The following is a 15,710-nucleotide window of genomic DNA, read 5'->3' as shown; positions in this document are numbered from 1 at the left end:
GTGATTGCACAATCACAGATACCGACTATTTTAGACTGATTCTTTTGAGCACAGGGTTGCATGAGATTTGTCTAGGACTCCGGAGTCAGAACCTTGTTGTACTTGTTTAACGTTTAGAAGTATGTGTGACTTTCAACGTCATCTTTCAAGGGCAAAGTGCCATGCTACCAAGTTGGTTAGGTGAGAATGGAGCACATGTCATTATTAAGTCATACATAGTGCGGTGCAGTCTTTTGTGATCTCTGAGAAGTTGGTGTCAGATAATTTTTATTATTGAGTATTATAACTCTTCAGTGAGTGAATCAATTTTTTTGTGTGATTACAACGAATTTGAAAAGGTAGCTATATTACAACGTTTTAGCATATAATTTGGTGTAATAATTTCGTATCTCAGGATCACATAAATCGTGTCTGAATTTCGGTTGTGAGACATAACCCCCAAACCCTGGCATTCCGCAGGGAGAGATTATCAGTACCTATTTCATTTAATACCTCGGGTAAGATTTGAACCACTAATTTCTCTTTTGTTAAATAAATTTACGTGGACTGGAATACTTTCACCATGTAGGGTATTGTGGTTTTGCCGATATATTGGACCAACAAATCGTGGAGTGCTGTGTGTACGACCACTGGCTCCATCTGCCACATATCCCGAGGACTCTTTTTATTCACCACACTTATGGAACCTGAAATAGTGAGTACAAAAACCATGTAGGTTATGACTATATTGTGAATGAACTGTCGAAATAAGAAGAAGACACAACAGGAGGAAACCTGGAAAAACCCCATTTTTCAATTAATGAAATTTCCAAAAAAAGTATATATATTACTTACCGAACACGTGACATAACGTTGTTAACCCCACTTTATGGAATTCGTAAGAAAAACGTGGAAACCAATATTTTAATACATATCGGTCAAATTTCTTGAATAGTATTTTAAAAAAGCAATAGCATAAAAGATATTATAAAAAGGAAGAAAATAATAAATTAATGAAAACTACAGAAACTATATAAAGTTAGAAAGAAAAAAATTATATATGTACATATGCATGTACAAAAAAATGTTAAATTGTTTCGACTGATGTAACTAAGAAGAAAAAGAAAGAATTCACGATTAAAAAAAAATAAAAAAAATTTACGATTGAAAGAAGAAAAATAATATAGAGAAGTTGCTAGGAAATAATTTGAATTTAAACAAAATTTTAGGACTATTTCAAGTTTTTTTTTTCGCCTGTAAGGGCGATGATCATTTAATTCTACAATTTTTAGTTATTTCAATTGAAAGAGCATGCTATAGAACTAATTAAAAAAAATATATAGAAATTTACATAATTAAATATAAGTATTAGTTTTAAGTTATTGTTTAAAATGTTATAAACACATTGAATTCACATATTCATATGAATTCATTTTTTTTTAATACAAATTATGTGAATAATCATAAAGACTAAAACAAAAATGTTTTGATTTTCCCCAGGCAAAGGTTGAGTATGTAGTTGTATAAAAAGGAGGAGAGTTTTGCATCATTAAAGGGAGATGTTTATTAATAGGTACATTTAGGGCTATAGACATCTCATTAGGATAGTCACTTCTTGGCTATATCGTGGGTGGGATGCCCAAGGAATCTTCGACACCTGATTCCAATCTTAATGTCAATTTCACATCTGTGCTGTTCTGTAGAATAAACTCTCGTTGAAGAATGTCTGTCCGTTTTCTTTATAATTTTAAATTCAAACTGTAACCGTCTAGTGTCTCGTGTTTAAATTTTTAAGGAGAACAACCTTGTTTGACACCTTATGGCACTTTGAAATATTTGTAAGAGGATATGAGCGGAAGTAGAACCCACATCCGGCGAGTTCAAGCCGCAGCAATATGCAGAGAAGTGCCACCGCTTTACAAAACACCTTGTCCCTTACAAATGGGCATGAATTTAAAGGTTTGATGGACAGTGGTGCTTCAATTAGTTGTTTAGGAAGTTCATGTTTAGAGAATGTTAGAAAGATAGGTTCGAGTTTAATCAATTTTAAATCAAAGGTCAAGATAGCAGACGGCAAGGAACAAACAATTATTAGCAAGGTAAAACTTACTGTAGAATGCGGTGATAAGAAAAGCGAGATGTTGTTTTATTTAGTCCCGAGTTTAAGACAAGAACTAATACTAGGATATGACTTTTGGAATGAATTAGGCATACGAATTTGTTTTGACAATATGATTAATGAGATCGATTATAGTCCGGTTGAGAATACACCAATACATGAACTATCGCCTTTGCAGGAGATTGTGTTAGAAGATGTAAAACGGTCTTTTAGGTGCTATTCCGAATTTGGACTAGGTAAGACACACGTTGAGCGTCATATAATCGATATAGGGGATGCAGCCCCTAGAAAAGTGAGATATTTTCCAGTGAGCCCTGCTGTTCAAAGACTTATGTACGACGAACTTGATAGAATGTTAGAGTTAGATGTAATTGAAATAGCGGAAAATGCAGAGTGGAATAATCGTGTTACTCTTGTGGTCAAACCAGGTAAAAACCGTCTTTGCTTGGATGCTAGAGAGTTAAACAAGGTTACTCGCAAGGACGCATATCCACTGCCTAACATCGACGGATTGTTAGCGAGGTTGGGCGACACACACTTCATTTCAGCGATAGATCTGAAGGATGCATTTTGGCAAATTCCTCTGGAGGAATCGAGCCGACCGTTGACAGCATTCACAGTACAAGGCCGTCCACATTACCAGTTTAAAGTAATGCCTTTTGGATTGTGCAATGCTGCTCAACGGATGTGCCGCCTGATGGACAAAGTGATTCCTTCAGAGTTGAGAGACCGAATTTTCGTATACCTAGATGATTTGCTTGTCGTGTCACCCAATTTCGAAACACACATGCAAATGCTCAAGACGGTTGGACAGAAGTTAACGGCAGCAGGACTGACAATCAATATGGGAAAATCAAAATTTTGCCATAAAGAATTGCGATATTTAGGTTATATTGTTGGGGGCGGAAAACTGAAGACAGACACTAGCAAGGTTGAGGCTATTGCTAATATTAAGCCACCCAGATGCGCAAAGGATGTCAGGAAATTTTTAGGGACTGTAGGTTGGTATCGTAGATTTATCTATGAGTACTCTACACTAACAGCTCCACTGACCGATACACTCAAGAAATCGCCCAAATTTTCCATGACTCCTGAGGCTTTAGCTGCATTTGAGCAATTGAAATTTCGTCTGATCTCTAGTCCTGTTTTAACCAGCCCTAACTTTGATAAACCCTTTTTTATACAATGCGATGCATCAAATGTAGGCGTGGGTGCCGTCCTTTTTCAGAAGGACAATGATAATGAAGAACGCCCAATAGAGTACTTCTCAAGGAAATTAAATTCAGCACAACGAAACTACTCTACTACCGAGAAGGAATGCCTTGCAGTTTTGTTGGCTATTGAACGCTTCAGGCAATATGTTGAGCTCATGGAGTTTACTGTCATAACTGACCACTCCAGTTTACAGTGGCTCATGAGGCAACATGACCTTAATGGCCGTTTAGCACGCTGGAGTTTAAAACTCCAGGGATATAAATTTACCATCGAGCATAGAAAAGGCACTAAAAATGTGGTACCTGACATGCTATCCAGACTTGATATGGAAGAAGTCGAATTTGAGCGAACAGGCATAATTGATTTCAACTCGAAGGAATTTGAAAGCGAGAAATATTTGAAATTAATCGACACCGTTGAGCAAAACAAAAATCGACTACCTGATCTGAAAGTATCAGAAGGTGTTGTGTACAAACGAGTAAAATTCAACAGAGAAGAAACCCAAACAGAAGAGGGTTGCTGGCGAATCTGGCTACCTGAGAATCTAACAGATGAAGTGATACGAAAATCACACAACGAAAACACATCTCATGGTGGTATAGCAAAAACACTTTATGACATACGGCAATTTTTCTATTGGCCATTGATGGTATCTCAAATAAAAACCTTCATAAGCATGTGCGACACTTGCAAAGAGACAAAACACCCCAGGCAAACATTAAGACCACCAATGGGAAAAGAAACTACAACAACAAGACCATTCCAGAAAATCTATGTAGATTTTCTAGGACCTTATCCACGTACCTGCTCTGGAAAAGCCTTTATATTTATAGTATTGGACCACAAGACAAAATTTGTCATACTAAAAGCCATGCCTAAGGCCACGGTTAAATTTGTAAATAAATTTCTCATAGAAGAAGTTTTTCATAAATTTGGTGTCCCCGAAATAATCCATTCAGACAATGGAAAACAATTTATATCTGATGCCTTTCAAAATATGCTTAAGATATTTGGAATACGGCACATGAGAACAGCAATACACTCACCGCAATCAAATGCTAGTGAAAGGGTAAACCAAACTATACTTAGCAGTATTAGAAGCTACCTACAAACTGATCAAAAACGATGGGATGAAAATCTATCTCGTATTGAATGCTCAGTAAGAACGACAGTTCACGCATCAACAGGCGTAACACCCTATTTTGCACTTACAGGCTATAATATGATCACACATGCGGATGCCTACGAAATCTTAAGGAAATTAGGAGCACTTTCTGATGGCGATACACAAATTTTACCAAAAGCGGCACAAATGCAATTGCTCACAGATAAAATAAAAGAAAAATTACACGAGGCTTATGTGCGAAATGAAAGGACGTACAACAAGAGATCCAAAAATGTACAATTCAAACCTGGACAAGAAGTTTTTAGAAAAAATTTTGTCCAAAGCAATTTCTCAAAAGGTATTAATGCAAAGCTATGCAAACAGTGGCTCAAATGTCGAATAAGAAGACCTATTGGAAACTGCCAATATGAAATTGAGAATTTAAATGGAAAACTAATCGGAATAATTCACGCTCAACATTTGAAACAATAGACAGACCTAAACAAACCCTACACCTAACTTAAAGCTACGCTGTACTAGACTTTATAGCTATGAGTATTAGTAACTCTTACCTATGGCTCTTGCCATAATTAGGTTGCAATTATTTTATAGATGTCAGATCATAGCAGCATACTAGATGTTTCCTATGTTGCCCATTATTGACCTGAAATTTAGAAATGAAAGAAATATATTAGAAAATGTATGAGAAAGAATACCTGAAAAGAGGAGAAAACGAATTAGAATATTGCAATAGATGAATTTCAAAAAATATACTTATCTTCTCATTACAGATCCTTAGGTGTTTGATTGTGTTGTTAGCTCTGACGGACAGACATGCGTGTGCATCATTTTGTATGGACATCGTTAGATGGTATTCACCCATAGATTTTGTTACCTGCTACCTACAAACATATTTTTGGGGCAATACAGGAATTATGCCAATGAATAGGCAGGGACGGTAGTTGCACCCAATTAGGCACACACAGTAATGAGGTGATTTGACAATTTGTCATAGACTTTCCAGCGTCCATTCGTAATTATTTTGCACACATTTTATACAGGCTTTTACGGCAGGCCATTTGTTTTCGTATCTAACTTTCATAGAAAATCCAATCTCAAGGGACATTTGTGAAACATACTTCTTGTTGCCACTAGGCAATATAAAGGCAAAGAGGCTTTTAGATTTCAACATTTTGTCAGCGACAGGAAACTTCCACAACACAGACAACAAACTTTTGTAATTGTTTTTAAGATATTTGTTTCACAAATGGATTTCCATGTTTGGCATATCTTTCTGTAAGAGATAGACTTTTACTTTAAAATGTACATTATTTCTTTTCATTTGCAATTTTCTTACCTTTTGCTTGTGTACGTTAGGATTTTGCCTTGGAATTTTTTTTGTCACCTTGGGTATTTGTTTTGGTTGATATCTACATGCAACAATGACAAATAACGACCACAATTAACATTTTTAGCACGCATTTAGTTTGAGCCTTTCCCAGCTATTTTAATTTCACTGGCTACATAAAAATAGCTGGCTTTGTAACGACCACTATATCTGTTGTGTTGTCATTTCGTGTGTCCTTTCTATTTTCTTTTGACATTTTCTATTTTATGGACATTCACAATGGTGATTTTCAGTGGCACAACCTATACATGAGCGTGGGACGTACAACAGGGTTTGCCATCTGTGCAGCAGAACAGGGTTGTATGTGAACGGCCAGGGTCTGGCAAACTATCACTTTCGAGAGAGGGGTTGCCATGAGAGAGTCAGAGTTTGATCATTTTTCCAGAGACATATTTTTTCCAGTCATTTCATTTTACTGAAATGTGACTGATTTGAGGGAACGTAAGCGTGCACATGTTCTTTTTCGTTTGGACATCTATACAACTCACACGTTTTAGCTCCACCCAAATTGGAGTGTTTAAATATTACGTTGAGAAGAGATATTTTATAAGTGATTCAATTGAAAAGTTTTCGTTAGAATTAATTAAATTATTGACAAATGTGCGATAAGTTTTTTTTTGGATTTGAAAGATTATTCAAAGGTAAGAAAGTATATCGTGCTTGTTGTTTTGTATAGGGAGTCGAATTGTTCCAAATGACCATGTGCGATGAAATTCTGACGGATTTTTGTTTTTTTTTTTTTGTGTAAATTTTATAGAAATTGTGACATGATTGTTAAGTAAGCTTAAATAGCTAATTATTCGGCAGTAATTTACATGAAATACGAAGTTTTTTTTTACCCTTTTTGTTGCTAGTTGCAGTAAATGTCACTACAATTATTTCCCAGTAATTTCCATGTAAACGGTTGCACACGTGAAACGCAGATTAAGACATCGTTTTCGGTTAGACAGAACAAGGCATGGTCATTAGAATATGTACTCTGTCTTGAGGATTTGCGAATTATCTTATAGCTATATATTTTTTAATTGGCATAGGGACAACATAGGTGCGCCATCTCTAATTTGGCCGACGCACGTGTTTTTTTTTTGGTCGGTACAGTACGACCAGTTCTGAAAGTGGGGCCAAGTTTCAACATGGTTAGTGGGACCAGATGACATTGTGGGACGCATGCATTGAAGCCAGAGCTGGAATGATTGCGAAAGATTTCACTCGCACAGTAAGACACGAAAGTATTCGTATACCTACTTACATAATTGTGTTAATGCCATTTATCCCATTGTGCCGTCCTATATATTAACTAACTTGACTAACTAGATACAAACGAAACGAAACTAGATCTAACGAAAAGCAAAACTTAATTGTGTACAACAAGTTAAAAAGATCTAAAAAAAGGTAAAAAAAGAAAAAATTATAGAGAGAAATCAAAGAAGAATTAACAAAAATCAAGAAAAAAAGAAATTAAAACCAAATTTGCTTAAGAAATGGTATACGATATTATTATCATTTCTTAACCAAATTTGGCGCCAACATATTTATCAAAGAAGTAAAAATATATATATATATATACAGGTATATAGAAAAGAAAAAACTACAAAACTACATAAATGTTTGTACAAAGTAAGAATAAGAATAACGTTCAGAAGCAATAAAAAAAAAAACGAAAGTAAATTAATCACTAAAATAAATAAATAAAAAAAATTAATTATATGTTTATATATGTGTATATACATATTTATGTGTGCACTTGTGCATAGGTGTGTTGATATATATATATATACATATTCATAAATACATACACATATAATTCATATAAAGTATCACAAATTTGAAAAGAAAAATAATTATATTTGAATTAAAATTTAAATTTGAAAAGTCATTATAAAAGAGGACAGAACGAAGAGAAAAATTAAAAAAAAAAAAACATTATTAAACTAATTAATATATGTACAATATATATAAGAATATACAAAAATATATATATTTAAAACAAAGAAAAACCTTATTGAGACAAAATTTGTATATATATAATAAAAAAACAGAACATCTTATCTATTTCCTTAAGCCCAATTAAAATATTTAAAAATTTATTAAAACAAATGTAAACTTTTATATAAAATTTTTTTTTATAATAATAAAAAAATAATTTATGTTATGTAGTTTGTAAAAGGAACTAATATGTGTTGAATAATTTACCATAGGCTGAAAATGTAACGGTTATTCAATGTGAAATGGAAATTTAAAGTTTGGGGTATTTTCAAATATAATATGGCGCAGAAAATACCATGGATGGCAATAAGTCATATGGGGTGGGCAGCCAGGGAGAAAATAACATCTAAACTCTCCCATGAAAAGATGTAACCCACATCAGAATTAAACAAACGGGCCACAGACAATTATCACTAATCAGATTTTTTTTATCAGTATATTTGACCATCTTTTTTTTTTAACACTAATTTTTGAAAAACCGGTACAAATTTAAATGTACAGCCGTTAGCGGAAAAGAACCTCCCCATCCGGCGAGCTAAGCCGCAGCCAACACCCAAGTACCGGATCCGCTTCACAAAGGCTATGATTTGGGATAACAAAACCCAAGTCAAAGTCTCTGTGCACAACCAGGTTGACACAACTTATTTACTGACCATGGGAATATGGGGCTTAAATAAAAGGTATTTGAATGTAGAATACGAATCTGATATCCAAATATGGCACCAAGTGTTTGGAGGGGCCGCCTCTCACCAAAAAGTGGACAAATTTACGACCATAGCAATATGGGGCTCAAATGAAAGGTCTTTGGGAGTAAAACACGAATTTGATATCAATATTAGGGAGAAGTATCTATGGGGCCACCCCACCACACCACCCAAATAGTAAGTATTTTCCGACTATTGCAATATGAGGCTCAAATAAGAGGGTTTTTAAAGTGGAACACGAATCCGATATATATTTTCAAGGCCAACTCACTGAGTGGCCCCCCATCCCCCAAAACACCCCCCAAGCCGGTCATGTTTGCCGACTATGGAAATATGGGGCTCAAATTAAAAGTATGTGGGAGTAGACCACGTATCTGATATCAACATTAGGGGCTAACTGTCTAGCGGACGTTCCACCACCATAACAACCCCCAAATAGGACGTATTTGCTTACCAGGACAATTTGGGTCTTTCAGAGAGTGGAACTAAATATTCATAGTTTTTAGGGCCAATACCCCAAACCGGACATATTTGCTGTCTTTTGCAATAAGGAGTTTAAGTGAGATTAAAAAAACGAATTTGATATCCAATTTTGAGGGCAATAGCAAATAAATGATATATAGTTATATGAGAATAGAGCACGTTGCTGATATATTTTCCGGGCTTAGTGTTTGGGAGACCACTCCAATCCCCAAAACACCCCTAAATCGGGCATTTTTACCGACCATGTCGATGTGGAGCTTCAATGAAAGGTATTGGGGGATGGAGCGAGAATTTATACCCATTTTCGGGACCAATTTTCTGGGGGTCTACTCCTTTCCCAAAATACCCTACAAACAGCAATTTTTTAGTGACCATCGCAATATGGGGCTCAAATAAAGGTATTTCGGAGAAGAATACAAATTTGATATCCAAATGTAGGATCATGTATTTAGGGCATCACCCCTTTCCCAAAACACCACCAAAGGGAAAAATTTTTCGACCATGCCAATATGTGGCTCTAATGAAAAGTATTTGAGATTAGAAAACGAATTTGATAACCTATTTTGGGGCCATGTGTTTGGGGGACACCTCATCGTGTAAACTCCCCTAAGCCAATGGCAATATGAGGTTTAAATAAATGGTATTTGAGAGAAGAGCACGATGTTGATATTTTTTCTAGGGGACCACCTCTCCGCCGAAAACACCACTAAATCAGACATCATGAGAATATCGGGCTGAAATGAAGTATTTCAAGAAAGGAGTACACCTTACATCCAAACTTAAATTTGTAGACCAATAAAGATCATATGGGATTTAGATAAAGGCACTTATATTGTTAAACTGTTAGTCAAGTTAGCATGGTATTTCACTAAAAGATCTTTAATTGTCGAAAATTAATATTCCAAGGAAACTTTTGTACTATATAAAGTGAAAGAAGGTGCAGCGGAGCGGGCCCGGGTAGGCTAGTTTATGATTAAAATTAATAATATTATGAAAGGTTTCTTAACTTGTATAAAACAAAGATTCAAAAATATAAGAACTTTTGTACACAACGGAAACATGTGAGCAAAAATAGACAACAAACGCGAAATGGTGCCAAAATGCTGAACCTTTTCCATGTATACATTAAATAGTTCACTTGAACTTGACTTGGTAAATTCCCCCATCAATTTTTTTTTTAAATGAGACAATTTTCATTGCATACCTACGTGGACATATCTCAATAATATAATTCTTATATATATGATAAAAATTATTAATATTATGAAAGGTTTCTTAACATGTATAAAGCAAAGGTTCATAAAAATAAGAACTTTTTTCACAAACGATCATATTCATACATTTTCTTTCCTTAAGAATTTTCATAATATATATGATTTTTCATTAAAGGTTGATAGCATATTCGGTTATAAAAACAATAAGCGAAAAATATTGATAAAAACTTATCGTTTCGCTTTAACTTGTTGTTTCACCTAGGGAAAATTTACATTTCACGACGCCCAAAAAGAGCACAACCACAGTCGCTGAGTAACAAGTCGTTTTCTTACGTAAAATAAACGCGATCGCCAAACTTCTAATTGTAACTAAGTGTTTGTTAGTGTTTGTGATCTTGCTCAATTTACTAACACGGGGTGGAAAAAATTATTTCACTAAAAGATCTTTAATTGTCGAAAATTAATATTCCAAGGAAACTTTTGTACCATATAAAGTGAAAGAAGTTGCAGCGGAGCGGGCCCGGGTAGGCTAGTTTATGATTAAAATTAATAATATTATGAAAGGTTTCTTAACTTGTATAAAACAAAGATTCATAAATATAAGAACTTTTGTACAAAACGGAAACATGTGAGCAAAAATAGACAACAAACGCGAAATGGTGCCAAAATGCTGAACCTTTTCCATGTATACATTAAATAGTTCACTTGAACTTGACTTGGTAAATTCCCCCATCAATTTTTTTTTTTTAAATGAGACAATTTTCATTGCATACCTACGTGGACATATCTCAATAATATAATTCTTATATATATGATAAAAATTATTAATATTATGAAAGGTTTCTTAACATGTATAAAGCAAAGGTTCATAAAAATAAGAACTTTTTTCACAAACGATCATATTCATACATTTTCTTTCCTTAAGAATTTTCATAATATATATGATTTTTTCATTAAAGGTTGATAGCATATTCGGTTATAAAAAAAATAAGCGAAACATATTGATAAAAACTTATCGTTTCGCTTTAACTTGTTGTTTCACCTAGGGAAAATTTACATTTCACGACGCCCAAAAAGAGCACAACCACAGTCGCTGAGTAACAAGTCGTTTTCTTACGTAAAATAAACGCGATCGCCAAACTTCTAATTGTAACTAAGTGTTTGTTAGTGTTTGTGATCTTGCTCAATTTACTAACACGGGGTGGAAAAAATGAAGTATTTGTGAATGCATGAATAAAATAAAATAAATAAAAAATGTTTCTTCCATGGCCAAGGCGGTCTTAATATGGTGGTCTCACGCGAGCAGTTGTTAACAGCCGACCAGGTTTGACAGAATTAAGATGTCTGATTTTTGTTTGCATTCTCGTTTTGTTATTTTTTCTATATTCTCTGCTCATGTTCGCACACGTATACACACACGCAGTACATATATAATACATTGTTCTTGTTTTTGTTTATACTATATAAGTAGGCTTGCATTAGATTTTTTTGTTTCCTAGACAATTGTTCAATATTAATACACATTTTTTATTCTGTGAAAAAAAACCTTTGAACAAACATTACCAATAAATATTATTTTCTTCGTAAAACGGCCTCAAATTACATTAGGTTATGGGTTCCACGGATAAAACTGGTATTGTGCAATTTTGGAATACATATTTATTTATTTATTTGTAATTAATCAATCAAACTTCCTTAGTGGAACATACAATACATTGATAGGACGGAAGTTTCATTACACGTACTAAAAAAAGAACTATATATAAATATTTAGAATTTAAACACATGAACATACAATCGAATTGGCGAATTTTTTAAACATAAACAAAAAAAAAGTAAAAAATTGAATGCTGAAGGACATACAGCAAATGTTTTTAAATTTTGCGGTAAGGAATTCCACAGCCGTGAAACCTGATTATGATAAAATCTATTGTAACGTTCGATAAGCATGTGGGAGTTTCTGCTACTAGTTAGAAAGTTGATAGTGTTAAACCAATAACAGGGCTGTCCATATTTAATAATGCAGAAGAGATAATATAGACACCTAACGCTTATGTAATGATCGAATGAGCGTCCGAGAAATTCAATGGTGAAACGTTGGCAATCGCTGCGGCAGTGATTACCATAGACGTAACGTAAAATCCTATGAAAACAGGATAAGAGCTTACTATGAAAACAGGATAAGAGCTTACTCCTGAATAAATTTCTAAGCCGTATAAAATATGTGTTATTTTAAGAGAATGCACTTATAAACTTGTAATATGCACTGGAAGAAATAAATTTATATTATTCAATCTTCTAAGAAAAAAATTTATTTTAGAAATGACATGTGAAATATGTGATGTGAATTTCAACGATGAGTCCAAATCAAAACCAAGAAGTGAAGCCGACTTCTTTGTATCAATAGCAGAATTCTGTACTGTCAGGTTATATAAAGGAATATTGCGTTCAGTTTTTTCGATATTCATGAGGATTCCATTTAAAGTTGCCCACTCACAGACTCGACCAATGTCCTCATTCAACTGGTTTAGGCATACTTCAATGGGTTCCGCGTTGCTAGATGCAAATAGCTGAATATTATCGGCATATATACTCAGCACTGAGTGCCGAATCCATTTATGGATGTCATTAACGTATAACATAAAAGGAAGCGGACCTAAAATAGATCGCTGTGGAACACCGTTAAAAACATGGGAAGAGTTGGAAACGATTATGTAAAAACGATCGAATGAGATTGCTAGTCCTATGTGAAAAAATGGGTTGCCCAAAAAGTAATTGCGGATTTTTCATATAGTCGGCGTTGACAAATTTTTTCACAGCTTGTGACTCTGTAATTGCCTTCTTTCTTCTGTCAGTTATCAGCTGTTACTTTTAGCTTGCTTTAGAAAAAAAGTGTAAAAAAAGTATATTTATTTATTAAAAATGCATTCACTTTCTTTTAAAAAATCCGCAATTACTTTTTGGGCAACCCAATAGTTTTGAAGGCAAAATTGTGTGATCAATAGAATCAAATGCTTTATTCAGATCGAGTATTGCGAGGACACAGGCATTTTTCTATCAAGGCATTGTTTGACATTTTCAGTCAGATGTGAAATAAGTGACGTAGTGTTGTGATGCCTCCGAAATCCATATTGACATGAATGTATAAGATTTCTCTCATCTAAATAACTAGATATCTGATTTTTCAACCGTATCTCTAACATTTAGAAAGAGATGGCAATATCGATGTTGGACGGTTATATTCTTTTTACGATGCGGTACAACTTTCGCTAGCTTCCAAGACAAAGGAAAGTCACAAGTAGTTATAATAGTGTTAGCGACGTGAAGTAAATGTAGCCTGATGACAGGAAAAACTATTTTAATAAATCTAATAGGTATTGCATCAACTCCAATGGCATTCGACCTAATTTTATATGAAGCGTCACAAACCCTCAAGTCGTCAACATTTCTAAAACTAAACTCGTCCAAACGAAAAACAGAGGGAAAATTATTATTATTGATATAATTATAAAATTTTGACGAATACGGATTAGAAGTAGTAAAAAATTGTTAAAAACATCAACATTTATATCACAGTTAGGAACAAAGTATCTGGATTGAACCATATGAACTACCAATTATTCTATGCTAACACTGGTACTCGCCCGAAGACTTGCGTTATTTGTCATAAAAATTGAATTATATATTTTCCCCAGAGTTGTCAACGTCGGATGCAACAGTGATGACACAGGGAGACGGTGGAGCATACCTGGCATCACTTTATCTGCCTTTCGACTCTCCGACACCGGCACCCGCGTCGGAGCTGCAATGGCTGGTGAGACAGGAAACGAGGTACTAATAGGGTGCGATAGAACTCTCACCACATTTCGTGGGGTAGCACCAACTCTAACAAGCGGGGCCAAACCCAGGCAGAGTTCTTGAATACTAACGACCTAATAACACTTTATATTGGTAGCACCGCTACCTTTGTTAATAGGATTAGGGAGGAAGTATTAGATGTGACGATATGTTCCTAAAATCTGATCGATGAGGTTCAAGATTGGGGGGTCTCCATGGAACACTCTTTCTCTGACCATCGCTACATTAGGTTTAGAACAGCACGGCCAGCGCCGAATCCGATAAACTTCCGGAATAAGTTGAAGACCAACTGGACAAAATTCGGAAGGCTACTCAGAAGAAGACTTGGGCAAGATAATTTAAAGGGTGATTTTTTTGAGGTTAGGATTTTCATGCATTAGTATTTGACAGATCACGTGGGATTTCAGACATGGTGTCAAAGAGAAAGATGCTCAGTATGCTTTGACATTTCATCATGAATAGACTTACTAACGAGCAACGCTTGCAAATCATTGAATTTTATTACCAAAATCAGTGTTCGGTTCGAAATGTGTTCATTCACCGTAACGTTGCGTCCAACAGCATCTTTGAAAAAATACGGTCCAATGATTCCACCAGCGTACAAACCACACCAAACAGTGCATTTTTCGGGATGCATGGGCAGTTCTTGAACGGCTTCTGGTTGCTCTTCACTCCAAATGCGGCAATTTTGCTTATTTACGTAGCCATTCAACCAGAAATGAGCCTCATCGCTGAACGGTGAATGAACACATTTCGAACCGAACACTGATTTTGGTAATAAAATTCAATGATTTGCAAGCGTTGCTCGTTAGTAAGTCTATTCATGATGAAATGTCAAAGCATACTGAGCATCTTTCTCTTTGACACCATGTCTGAAATCCCACGTGATCTGTCAAATACTAATGCATGAAAATCCTAACCTCAAAAAAATCACCCTTTACATTGTCCAAGCATAGAAGACATTGACGAGAATGTCAACAGGATTACGACTGCACTGGTGGGATCCTTCGAAGATAGTTGTCCTCTTCGGGAAAGAAAATCAGCCCAAGAAAAACCCTGGATGACCGAAAAGATTCGCAACATTGGGAAGGAGGTCCGCAGACTTTTTAACAGAGCACGTCGTAAAAAAGCGGAAGTTTATTGGAATGTGTATTACACACGGCTCGAGGAATACAATAAGATTACCAGAGCGGCAAAACGTGCGTTAATGACGCCGCCAAGTTAAAAAATTTCTCTCAAAAACCCATGTCCTAACTGAAACTTTAGTAGACGATATGGGAGTGAGAGCAGAGACAACGGAGGACATGTTGAGGCTTTTGATGAAAACCCATTTTCCACACAATACGACGGAACTCACGGAGACACCGGCATCTTGGAAAAATGACATTGATCGAAGGTTTATAACAACGGAGTTTATGGTGAAGGAATCCTTGAGGAGCTTCAAATCATTTAAGTCACCCGGAACTGATGGGATATTTCCGGCGTTACTACAGAAAGAGGCAGACTTTCTGGCGCCTCGTCTGCCCAAAATTTTCACAGCGTGCATAGGACTTTCATATACTCCGAAAGCCTGGCAAGAAGCAGGAGTTGTGTTTATACCCAAGCCCGGCAAGGCATGTTATGCGACACCAAAGGCCTT

The 15,710-nt window shown here is 35.3% G+C and overlaps 1 long non-coding RNA gene across 1 annotated transcript; it reads left to right on the top strand.

Annotated features, from left to right (window-relative positions):
- The first annotated feature begins 11,744 nt into the window (after window positions 1–11,744).
- LOC106089383 (uncharacterized) lies at window positions 11,745–12,507 on the top strand. The gene is made up of 2 exons (XR_001221601.2): window positions 11,745–11,846; window positions 11,913–12,507. It is a non-coding gene; the product is annotated as an uncharacterized LOC106089383 (long non-coding RNA).
- The last annotated feature ends 3,203 nt before the right edge of the window (window positions 12,508–15,710 follow it).

The sequence above is a fragment of the Stomoxys calcitrans genome, chromosome 3 (assembly GCF_963082655.1).
Source record: "Stomoxys calcitrans chromosome 3, idStoCalc2.1, whole genome shotgun sequence".
Lineage (NCBI taxonomy): Eukaryota > Metazoa > Arthropoda > Insecta > Diptera > Muscidae > Stomoxys > Stomoxys calcitrans.
The sequence above is the reverse complement of the archived record's forward strand: the minus strand, read 5'-3'. Positions and strand labels throughout refer to the sequence as shown.